This window comes from Macaca nemestrina, chromosome 6 (assembly GCF_043159975.1).
Source record: "Macaca nemestrina isolate mMacNem1 chromosome 6, mMacNem.hap1, whole genome shotgun sequence".
Lineage (NCBI taxonomy): Eukaryota > Metazoa > Chordata > Mammalia > Primates > Cercopithecidae > Macaca > Macaca nemestrina.
The window spans coordinates 141064739-141077443 of NC_092130.1; the positions used below are offsets into that span (position 1 = coordinate 141064739).

The window sequence follows — 12705 nt, forward strand, 5'->3', positions numbered from 1 at the left end:
GATTGAATCTATGGCAGGGGGTCAAATAGAAACTCAAGCTAAATTCATGGGAACAAATAAGAAGGGCTCGTGTTGTTCATCCCCTCACAAAGTTCTGGGTTTCTGGTAAAAAGTAAGAAGGTGTTTTCCATGTTCAAGGGTTCTCTGCAGAGTGACAGAAAGCTTACTCCCAGGCCCTCCCCATTACAGAAATTTTGTTTTATTTATATGGCACTTTATTTATATATGCAGTTCATAGATGTCTTAACTTTCCTGCCAGAACGTATGCTCCTCTTGGTATTAATGGATATTATTTTTGACCACCTACTGTGTCCCAGGTGTTTTTTCATCAGTGCTGCATATACATTATAGTGCCATTGTTTCTTTTGAAAGCACACAATCCTGAAGAGTTTAAGATGTGGAGAGATAAGTAACTAATTTATGGTCACACAGCTAGAAAGAGACAGAACTAGAAATTAAACTCAGGTGGTCAAATTTCACATCCAGTTTTTAACTATCATTGATGGTGCTTTCCCTCCTATTTCCTATGCTTTATTTATTGCCACCAATTCACAGTCCTTATAGCAACAGCAAGTTAGATGATCTGATGAGGATTACTTTGTTTCCACACAGGAGTATAGTGTGTGCTGCTTCCTAGAGCTTGATCTTTCTGGTTCCAGATTTTGGTAATGGTGGATGACTACATCTTCTAGGGGAGCTCATGGTAAGAATGAAGTAGAAGAGGCAGGAGTCCAGCGAGTCATTCTATGTCATCAGGTACCCAGAACTGCAGTTGTGACGGAAGAATTGTTTGCCTTGAGGCTTATCATACTTCCCAAAAGGGCAGGAATTTGTGTCAGAGTGTGATCTACACAAAACAGAGAATCAGAATCTATTTAGAGAGGGAGTGCTGCACAGAGAATAAAAGAACTAAGATTTCAGAACTATCTTGACTTTTTCTTCCATAAAACTTTACCTAGTAAAATACCATTCAATGAAATGGTGAAGCCCTGTCTCTACAAAAATACAAAAATTTGATGGATGTGGTGGCGCCTGACTGTCTCAGGGCCTGAGGCATGAGAATCACTTGAACCCAGGAGGCAGAGGTTGCAGTGAGCCAAGATCACACCACTGCACTCCAGCCTGGCAACAGAATGAGACTCCGTCTCAAAAAAAAAAAAAAAAAAAAAAAAAAGATACCCCTGTGCTACTTTAGCAGTGTGGGGTAGTTGGAGAACCAAATGCATTTGTAGCCACTTAACAGGCATCTAAAGCTTGAACAAATTACTTCTCCTTTTGAAACTCAGTTTTTTCCTCTGTGAAGTGATGTAATACTTACCTTGCTGTCTGGGTGAGAGAGTCATGTTTCATACAATCAATTCATACAGTTGTACCTGGGTAAGCTGACCTGAAGAGCTCCACACCACTTAGGACTAAGAGCTGTGATTTGGAATTGAATTTCTCATGTAGTGGCTGTGGAGAAGACAATGAGAAGTGTTGGTTCATTTTCTGTTGCTGAACAAAATGCCACAAAGTGGGTAATTTATAAAGAAAATAGGTTTATTAAGTTCACTGTTCTGGAGGCTGGAAAGTCCAAAGTCGAGGGGCTATATCCAGTGAAGACTTTCTTGTTGCCTCATAACAGGGTGGAGAGCATCACATGGTTAGGAGGCAAGAGCAAGAGAGTCAGAGATCTTGCTTTTATAGCGAAACCACTCCTGTAATAACAAACACACTCCCCTGATAATGACATTAATCTATTCACGAGGATGGAGAGATTATGTTTTCAACATGTGAAAATTTGGAGAATACATTCAAACTATAACAACAGGGAAGGAACTCTTATATTCTCACCTATTCGATCCAGATATTAGTTAACTTGGAATGTGGTGCTGTTTGGGGAATGATGTACCTATGGATAAAAACCAGATGCAGTCCATTGTGAAGGTGATTCATGCAAGTGTTACAGGCTACTTTAGGATCACAACTTACCCTACTTCAAGTGTTGAGAATTTGGGGTTCTGTGAATTAGGTGATGAGAGAGGCCCCCCTCCATGAGCCATTCAGTCAACCAACAAGTATACATATAGTTCTCTGTGTGTTTATATAATAAGTATGTGGGTAGTTAAGGCTAACCGTCTATTAAAAATATAAGCTATTTGTGTTTTTGTTTTACTGATTTACTTAGGAACAAATACATATTAAGTATTTTTTGTGTGCTGGGCTCCTGGCACATGTAAACATGAAAGCATGATCTTGCATTAAATCAATCTAACTTTTCAAATCCATATATTAAGGCAATACACACCTCAGTTGAATTTTAGATTAATGAAGGCTGTTATTTTATTATTTGAAATGACAACATACTTGAAATGTCGTTTTGGAAGATGATCCTAGTTATTCCTGGTTGTCTCAGGCTAGCAAAACTGAGTGCTCTTTTTATATTCGACTAGCTTATTATCATCTTACCTGAGCTCTCTGCTTTACTTCTAATTTCCTAAAGCCTCTATAAATCTTGGTCTCCCTTCTTTGATTTGTTGCTGTCTTTGAAAAGACAATTACAAATCCCTGCTTCCCGATTTCTCTGGAAATTTGTTCATCCATTTTCCTGATGTTTTTTCAGTGTCTTCTGTCACTTTTTCTCTGCTGGTTTCTCCACTGCTGACAAAAGGGTTCAAAGCTTTTCCTATTCTAAAGAAGAGAAAACTCATCCCAATCCAATTCCCCTCCAAATTATACCCTCTTTTCCTCTTTCATTCAATACCAAAGTTCTTGAAACTTGGGCAGACTTTTGACTCCATCTTGTTGACTCTCACTGTTTTGTCTCTCTCAACCTGGCTTTCATTCTTGGCACATTCCTGAAAATGTTCCCACAAAAGAGCAACTCCAAGCTCCGGCATCAACAACAAATCTTTATCCTTGACTTATTTGAGAAATTTGATATAGTTTATGTATTTTTTCTGAAATCTTTTTTTCTTAGCTTCTGTTCAGTCTCTCTTCTCCCAACTTTCCCTAATCATTTACTAAGATTTTCCTCTATCTGCTTTATTTCTTTGTAAACCCATTTTCTTTGTGAACTCATTTTCTTTGTATTATTGACCATTCAATTACCATAAGTGTGGTTTAATTAAGTCTCTGCATCTTTATTATTTAATTAAAAATATGAATATTTAGACTTGACTTTACCTCTAGGCTCCAACCATTCTTTTGCAACTTGGTCTAGTTGTAACTTAACATCTCAAGTTTATGACGTCTGAAATCAAATTTATTGCTCTCCTCCCATCTGCCATCCTCATATTTTCCCCTTCTTACCTCTATTCTGTTGAGGAAACTGTCATTTTCTCAACTAAGCAAGCTAAAAATCTCAGATGATATTTTTTTATTCCAGAAACTCTGAAGTGTTGTATATAATCCATTGCTGAACTCTATTAATTATACCTCTTATAAGGTATGGCTTGTCCATGTGGTATAGGGAAGATTTTAATAAAAGACAAGCAAAAAGCCAGGGCAACCAGTTCTTCGAATCATTAGGTCAAGGCCAACAATGATCTATTGTCTGTTCTAGAATAAAGCAGGAATTCAATTTGAATGTTTTGGAGTGGCATCATTCATCAATATCATATGGGTACCTGAGTCCTATATCAGGAAGGATGTTATCAGACTGAGCACCAACGATTTCTGGAGAATTAGTCTGGCAGAATACAGAGTATGGAAGTAGAGTGCTGACTGCCCAGGGTAGGGTATAGAGCCAAAATCTACTTTTGTGAGGAAACTGAAGTGAGCATCAGGGGCCCAGGAAGAAGGCAATCGGACAGGCAGGCTGCAGAAGGAGACAACTGTGGACATAAATAGATGGTTATGTCCAAAGGACTGAGTCTACCCCAGGCCTAGGGACTATTTTCAACCCTCACATTGTTGTGAGGGAAACATCTAACTCATGACCAGGCCATGCTCTTATTGGTGTAGGCCCTTAGAGGCATATCTTTCATTTCTGTGGGGCAAAGCAGGCAGGCAGCAGAACCATTTCTACAACTCTCATAGAGCGTTGCCTCCCACAAGTCCATGTTCATGGCTACTAAGTTGATTCTGACTTAAATTATTACTTATACTCTGGAACTGGACTTCTTCCTTCCTTCAGTTTATATCCATTTCAGCATAGTCTTCTTGATGCAGTCAGACTATTTTTCTAAAGCATTGTTTATTTATGCCAAATTTTTACTCAAAATCCTTCAGTGATTATTTACCTCTTCCTTTTTACAACATTATTACTTCAATATTTTTTATCTTTGTCACTAACAATTCCCTTACATTTCTTTTGTACTGAAACATTCATTCATTCATTTTTTATTCAATAACATAAACAACTTTCTATATACTGGAAATTATATAGACATAAATTATAAAGATATAAAGATAATAATGCAAGGTCTTCATTTTTGAACAATACATAGTCTTATGAGGAGAAAGATGTAAATAAAAGACCACTACATATTGTGACAAATTCCAGATAGTAGTAGTAGAGAATACCATGGAGGAAATGAATGCCTTGATCTCCCTAAATGCACATTTTCTTTTCCTTTTTCTTTGAATCTTTGCTGATACTATTTCCTTCTAGACCATAACTCTCACCTCCTACTTGTTTTGATACATTCTATTTCTCTCTCAAATAATTTTTTTAAAATGAAATGTAAGCTTCTCCATGAGACCTTTCTGATTTCTCAAAATCTGATAGAAACTTTCCCATAACACTTTGAATAATTTTTGTGAATTATTCATTGTCTGATAGATGTTTTCCATGTTCTTAGCTTATCTCTATCCCAAATCTTATAGTCCTCAGAATAGGCTTTCAATGTAATTGCTCATATTTTATTCACTGACAGCTCTAGCCGTGATTATTTGTATTCAAAAGTTTTTGTATTTCAAATTCCTTAAAATAAATTATTGGTATGGTTGCTCAAGATAAAAATGGAATTATGTTATTTTATTATCAGATAATATGAATAAAACTATTGAAGAAATTGAATAAAATGAGTGACGAAAATTCATACTTAAACTTCAAGAACAAAGAAAAACAAAAATTATTTGAAGCAGAATTTGTTAGTAGTGAGGTCAGGCTGAATTAATCTACCGGGAAAATGAAAAAAAAAAAAGTGTTTGTTACATAAAACATTAAAACTTTTTTTTCTATGACCCATCAAATTAATTCTGGGAAATAGCAGGAATTTATTAGGTACAAATTTTATTTTAGCATTTCTTTTGGGATATTTGGTAAGATTTCAGAATGCTTCAAATATCTGGGAAATTTTTCTATGTTGGGAGTACATTAAAAAAATTAAACATACATCACCGTTCTTTCTTTTTTCTTCTTCTTCTTTTCTTTTTCTTTTTCTTTTTCTTTTTTTTTGAGACAGAATTTTGCTGTGTTGCCCAGGCTAGAGTGTGGTGGCATGATGATGGCTCACTGCAGCCTTAACATCCCAGGCTCAGGGCTCAGAGGGTCCTTCTGCCACAGCCTCCCAAGTAGCTGGGACCACAAGTACATGCCACCAGGCCCAGCTAATTTTTAAAATTATTTGTTGACACAGGATCTCCCCCATGTTGCCCAGGCTGGTCTCGAACTCGTGGGCTCAAGCGATCATCCCATGTCAGCCTCCCAACGTGCTGAGATTACACACTTGAGCTGCTGTGCTTGGCCAAGTGTTTTCTAATTAGCTAGAAGTTCACATATATTTTTATTTATGTGATTTTGATACTGGATGCCAGTAGTGTGTGTTTTTACTACTTGATTCCCGGTGGCAGTATCTCAAGCAGGAAAAGTTTATTATTGGGAGACAAAAATGAAAAACAGCAGGTGAAGAATTGGAAATCAAATGTACCCACACAATCCATGGTTCTCATATACCTCAACACTTATATTTCAACACTTATGACTGTCTTCTCTCCACCCATCTTCAAGTAGTAGTAATAAATGTTTGAATTTCAAATGTAATCCCCGAGATCATGCTCCCTTGATTCACCATCTTCACTCAAATACCCATGATGAAATGGTAGCTCTGAATGGTGACTTTAAACTTTGCTCTGTTAAAGCTATGTCATCTTGATCTCATGCTACATTTAAATATATGTGTCACCTAAGGAAATCACTATATCAAAGAAATGTCTATACTTCCATGTTTATTGCAGCACTATTCACAATAGCCGTGATATGGAAACCACACTAAGGATCCGTTAACAGATGAATTTAGAAAGAAAATGTAGTACTTACACCCAATGGAGTACATAAAAAAAGAATGAGATCCTCTCACTGGACTTCTAATTCTTTCAAAGTAGACCCTAGTTGTGAGATTTAAAATCAGGTCTTAATATTTTTAACCTTAACATTGATAAATAAGATTCACTGGTACTACAGCAAATATTTTACCTTATGAAGGAAGGATTTGCTGGAATATGCTATAATTTAAGTTCAGTCTTTTAATCTGCAGTTTTATTTTCTTGATACACCACAAAATATTTTATAGACAGCAGCGTGCAAACAATATGGGTACAGGTTCTAATGAGAGGAAATGAAATGGCTTCCTGGGAAAGGAACAGGAGTTGTGGTGTGACTCATACCAGAGGCCAAAGCAAATATGAGCCAACAATGAAGGAGGCTGTGTCTGATTTTGAATTGTTATACTCATTGTAAAATAACTAATTGCTCACCAAGCAAGACATACACTGTTCAAATTGACTGAATGTGTTACTTATTCAAACTAGGATAAGAGCTTAAAATTCAAGCTATTTCCTTGGACAAAGGATTGGCTGTACTATTCACTTTCTGAGATAAACCTCTTCAACATTGTTGGCAATTTGCAAAGTGTAAAGGGTATACTTTTGCACTTTTGGACAGCTGTTGTTTTGCCTGCTCTCTCTATTATTTAGTTGTATACATTTGGATGATTCTTTAAATTCCTCTTAGTCCTAGTTTCCTTATCCTAAGAAATTATCACTGTTTATCTTTTTGATAGTGTTGTAAAGATTAAATGAAATGATGTAAATAAACCCTCCAGAAGACTGCATGGGAAGAAGCACCAAAAGGAACAGCCAGAAAAAGTGATGGAAGCCAGGAAATTGCATTTGCATTATCCCTCTTATATGATCTTTCGAATCCTTAGGCATAAAGCAATTCTGATACCTACTGGACTATGCTTTTTGGCTCACTGTCTCTCTCTGTCAATAATGAACATTGTAAAGAAGATGCTTTTTTTAAATTTCAGAATTTGGCACAGTGGCTGACTCATAGGTGGTCATTATTAAAAGTTTGCCTCTGAAGTGAATAACAGAATGGCCTCAGAGATGTTGTGATTTGAGAGAGATAATGTTACCAGAGTTAGCTAAGATTTGGGACAACTGATCCATGGGTAAGGTACAAGCTATTAATCTCAAGTGCTCTTCTAGCAAGGCTGCATTAGTGAGAATTTCTGTAAACCACAGATTTTAAGAACTTGACAAATAAAATAAAGATACCTGGAGCCTGATGATCTATGAATCTATAGTTTTCCTAAGCTCCCAGTTTAATTTTTTTTTTTTGCAATTTAAAAATTCTTGCAGTCTTACTCATAATTCGACAAATGTTTGGTATTAGGGTGTCCAAGATGAACCAGCTAAGTCTTGACAAATGGATAGATAGCAGTACAGTCAATTAGGGAAGGGAATTCTGGGCAATCTGGTGGGGTGTTTTTGTTTGTTTGTTTGTTTGTTTTTTTTTGTGTGTGTGTGTGTGTGTGTGTGTGTGTGTGTGTGTGTGTGTGTGTGTGTATTTGATCTTACCCAAAATTATGTGATTATTAGGATCAGGGCAGAAAATGAGAATAAAATATATCTGAAAACAGTGTGACAGGATTGGAATCCTATCTTTCTTACAGATAACTTTACTTACCTGTAATATTAAGAACATTATATTTCTTATAAAGTTCTTTGAAGACTAAATGAGATAACCCGTGCAAAACGCAATGCTTCACTTAAGCATATGCTTTATTTATACCAGTTTCTTCTTCCTCCTCCTCCTCCTTTTCTTCTTCCTCCTACTCTTTTTCATTTTCTTTTCTTCTTCTTCATTTTTTCTTTTTCTTCTTCATTTTCAAGGCTAAAACACATTCTATCTTCCTCATGAATTTTTATCTGACTTTGCTAGTTCATAAATATTTAGCTGTGTTTGAAACTTAACATATAAATTATACTAAAATTTTAGAATTTAGTTCTATATTCTGTTTGAAAAATATTTTTTCCAGAAATTATCTTTTTTATTATTCTTTTAGCTTTATCTTCTGAAGCAAAACATATGCTTAACAATAGTCTGTACCAAGTACATCTTTGTTGGGCTGGATATGCAGTAGGTTTCACAAACATGTGTTATATGGATAATTCTGTTTTACAGAGTAATGTCAGTTATAGTACCTCCCACTGGAATATTGTTGATAATCATTCACAACACCAACAAAAATTGAGTGATTCTTGTCACTTTGTAGCATACACTTACAAAATTAATTCCAATCACGGAAACCTATCAAGAAAAAATACTATGGTTTTAAAAATAGGTCATACACAGGTTGCTGAGGCGAGAATTCTAAACACTGGTTAAATTTCTACATTTTGTACCTGTAACATTTTTCCATCAGGTCTCAAGGTAAAGGCATTAAGATTTTTAAATAAATGATTATAAAAGTACTTGTTAAAATAAAAAAGGAAAGAAAAAAGAAGAAAAATTTCCTTCATAGAGAAAACTGATAAATTTTTATTTTCTATCAGTATTTTTCCATGACTCCCTCCCCCTCTTTCTCTTCCCTCTCCTTCTCTTCCCTCCCTATCTTCTCCTCTGCTCTTTTCCCTTCTCTGTACTCTCTCTCTCTCTCTACACACACACACACACACACTCTTTCTCTTTCTCTCTCTCTCTCTGTGTCACACACACACACTACACAAACATTTCACAAATTATAATCATATGTCTTCCTACCTTTCCTTCCTTCCTTCCTTTTTTTTTTTTTTTTTTGGAGTTTTGCTTTTGTTGCGCAGGCTGGAGTGCAATGGCATGATCTAGGCTCACTGCAACCTCCGCCTCCCCGGTATAAGCAATTCTCCTGTCTCAGCCGCACAAGTAGCTTGGATTACAGACATGGGCTACCATGCCCAGCTAGTTTTTTTGTATTTAGTAGAGACAGGGTTTCATCATGTTAGTCAGGCTGGTTGCAGACTCCTGACTTCAAGTAATACATCCACCTTGGTCTCCCAAAGTGCTGGGATTACAGGTGTATGCCACCATGCCTGCCCCCTACTTTTTCATTTAGCATTATTGCCATGCTATGCCAAGGTATATTAAGGGCAATAAAATATAATACTAAAATTCTATGCAATGTATCTCAAGTATCTATTGGCCTTGGGTGATTCATCCCTGAAGTAAGTGTTTTCTTTCCTGCTATGGTAGAAATCTTCTACTACATTGTTCTTAGAATTTATTGAACAACTGCTAAGTACGAACAATGATGACAAGAAAAAAGAATTAGGATTGGCTTCTGTTGGAGCCATATCATATCCAATTAACTTTTCAACATTGAGGTGGTAAATGTGCTTATTTTACTTTGAGAGCATAATAACTCACAAATAATTGGGTTTCACTTAAATTTTAGCAAAACTATCTACTTGTATTGATTTGTTTTACAAAATTATCCATGTCCTTTTGTGAACACATTCTATAGATTATTTCTAAAGATAACAAAATATGTTGTCATTTCACTTAATAGGAAACTTACCTAGCAGGTTAAATTCACAAGCAAATGAGTTACCTAAATTTTTAATGACGCTACTACTGCTACTAAAATACATCCATTTGTTTGTTGTCAGCCAAGGACGCCAGTGACTAGGTAAATTACAATACACAAATTGATAAAGTAAATAACTAAATACAGTAAATAAATACATAAATTAAGTAAATAAATATTAACAAATAAAGCAATTAGAATTCCATAAGTGCAGGTAGCATTATCACCATTCAAAATTATCCATTTCCTAAAGGATTTAATGTCAATTATTTAATAGGTCTGAAATATACCAGGCAAAAGAAAATTTAATATAAAATATTTGTTTTAAGGTTACCTTTCTGTGAATGTTGTTACTTGTACCTTTTTTCTTACCCTCTAAAGTGATTTAAATATTTGTTACATATAAAATAATCAACTTTGCATATCTGTTTATGTTATATATCATCTCTTTTAAAAGTGTGGTAGCATTAGAAATTCATAAACACTCAAAGCTGGTTACTTTATTAAAAGTGGGAATCACTGAGTGGATTTACATATGATTTTTTAAAATTATTTTTTATTATACTTTAAGTTCTAGGGTACATGTGCACAACATGCAGGTTTGTTACATATGTACGCATGTGCCATGTTGGTGTGCTGCATCCATTAATTCATCGTTTACATTAGGTATATCTCCCAAGGAAATCCCTCCCCCTCCCCTGTCCCCACAATAGGACCTGGTGTGTGATGTTCCCCTTCCTGTGTCCAAGTGATTTCATTGTTCAATTCTCACCTATGAGTGAGAACATGTGGTGTTTGGTTTTCTGTTCTTGCAATAGTTTGCTGAGAATGATGGTTTCCAGCTGCATCCATGTCCCTACAAAGGACACAAACTTATCCTTTTTTATGGCTGCATAGTATTCCATGGTGTATATGTGCCACATTTTCTTAATTCAGTCTGCCACTGATGGACATTTGGGTTGATTCCAAGTCACTGCTATTGTCAATAGTGCCGCAATAAACATACGTGTGCATGTGTCTTTACAGCAGCATGATTTATAATCCTTTGGGTATATCCCCAGTAATGGGATGGCTGGGTCATATGGTACATCTAGTTCTAGATCCTTGAGGAATCTCCATACTGTTTTCCATAACAGTTGAACTAGTTTACAGTGCCACCAACAGTGTAAAAGTGTTCTATTTCTCCACATCCTCTCCAGGACCTGTTGTTTCCTGACTTTTTAATGATTGTCATTCTAACTGGTGTGAGATGGTATCTCATTGTGGTTTTGATTTGCATTTCTCTGATGGCAAGTGATGATGAGCATTTTTTCATGTGTCTGTTGGCTGTATGAATGTCTTCTTTTGAGAAGTGTCTGTTCATATCCTTTGCCCACTTTTTGATGGGGTTGTTTGTTTTTTTCTTGTAAATTTGTTTGAGTTTTTTGTAGGTTCTGGATATTAGCCCTTTGTCAGATGAGTAGATTGCAACAATTTTCTCTCATTCTGTAGGTTGCCTGTTCACTCGGATGGTAGTTTCTTTTGCTGTGCAGAAGCTCTTTAGTTTAGTTAGATCCATTTGTCAATTTTGGCTTTTGTTTCCATTGCTTTTGGTGTCTTAGACATGAAGTCCTTGTCCATGCCTACGTTCTAAATGGTATTACCTAGGTTTTCTTCTAGGGTTTTTATGGTTTTAGGTCTAACATTTAAGTCTCTAATCCATCTTGAATTAATTTTCGTATAAGGAGTAAGGAAAGGATCCAGTTTCAGCTTTCTACTTATGGCTAGCCAATTTTCCCAGCACCATTTATTAAATAGGGAATCCTTTCCCCATTTCTTGTTTTAGTCAGGTTTGTCAAAGATCAGATGGCTGTAGATGTGTGGTATTATTTCTGAGGACTCTGTTCTGTTCCATTGGTCTATATTTCTGTTTTGGTACCAGTATCATGTTGTTTTGGTTACTGTAGCCTTGCAGTACAGTTTGAAGTCAGGTAGTGTGATGCCTCCAGCTTTGTTCTTTTGGCTTAGGATTGTCTTGGCAATGCAGGTCATTTTTGGTTCCATATGAACTTTAAAGTAGTTTTTTCCAATTCTGAGAAGAAAGTCATTGGTAGCTTAATGGGGATGACATTGAATCTATAAATTACCTTGGGCAGTATGGCCATTTTCAGGATATTGATTCTTCTATCCATGAGCATGGTATGTTCTTCCATTTGTTGGTGTTGTCTTTTATTTCACTGAGCAGTGGTTTTGTAGTTCTCCTTGAAGAGGTCCTTTACATCCCTTGTAAGTTGGATTCCTAGGTATTTTATTCTCTTTGAAGCTATTGTGAATGGGAGTTCATTCATGATTTGGCTCTCTGTTTGTCTGTTAGTGGTGTATAAGAATGCTCGTGATTTTTGCACACTGATTTTGTATCCTGAGACTTTGCTGAAGTTGTTTATGAGCTCAAGGAGATTTTGAGCTGAGACGATGGGGTTTTCTTAATACACAATCATGTCATCTGCAAAGAGGGACAATTTGACTTCTTCTTTTCCTAACTGAATACCCTTGATTTCTTTCTCTTGCCTAATTGCCCTAGCCAGAACTTCCAACACTATGTTGAATAGGAGTGGTGAGAGAGGGCATCCCTGTCTTGTGCCAGTTTTCAAAGGGAATGCTTCCAGTTTTTGCCCATTCAGTATGTAATTGGCTGTGGGTTTGCCATAAATAGCTCTTATTATTTTGAGATGTGTTCCATCAATACCGAATTTATTGAGCGTTTTTAGAGTGAAGGGCTGTTGAATTTTGTCAAAGACCTTTTCTGCATCTATTGAGATAATCATGTGGTTTTTGTCTTTGGTTCTGTTTATATGCTGGATTGTGTTTATTGATTTGCGAATGTTGAACCAGCCTTGCATCCCAGGGATGAAGCCCACTTGATCATGGTGGATAAGCTTTTAAGCTTTTT

General features: G+C 36.0%; 1 long non-coding RNA gene across 1 annotated transcript in view; it reads right to left on the reverse strand.

The window, feature by feature from the left end:
* Positions 1–522: 522 nt before the first annotated feature.
* LOC139363618 (uncharacterized) overlaps positions 523–12705 on the reverse strand; it is a 32503-nt gene continuing 20320 nt past the window's right edge. Inside the window, exons 2-3 of the long non-coding RNA XR_011624315.1 lie at positions 1319–1452; positions 523–847 (exon numbers count right to left, since the gene is read on the reverse strand). This is a non-coding gene — a long non-coding RNA (uncharacterized lncRNA). The remainder of the gene's footprint in view (positions 848–1318; positions 1453–12705) is intronic.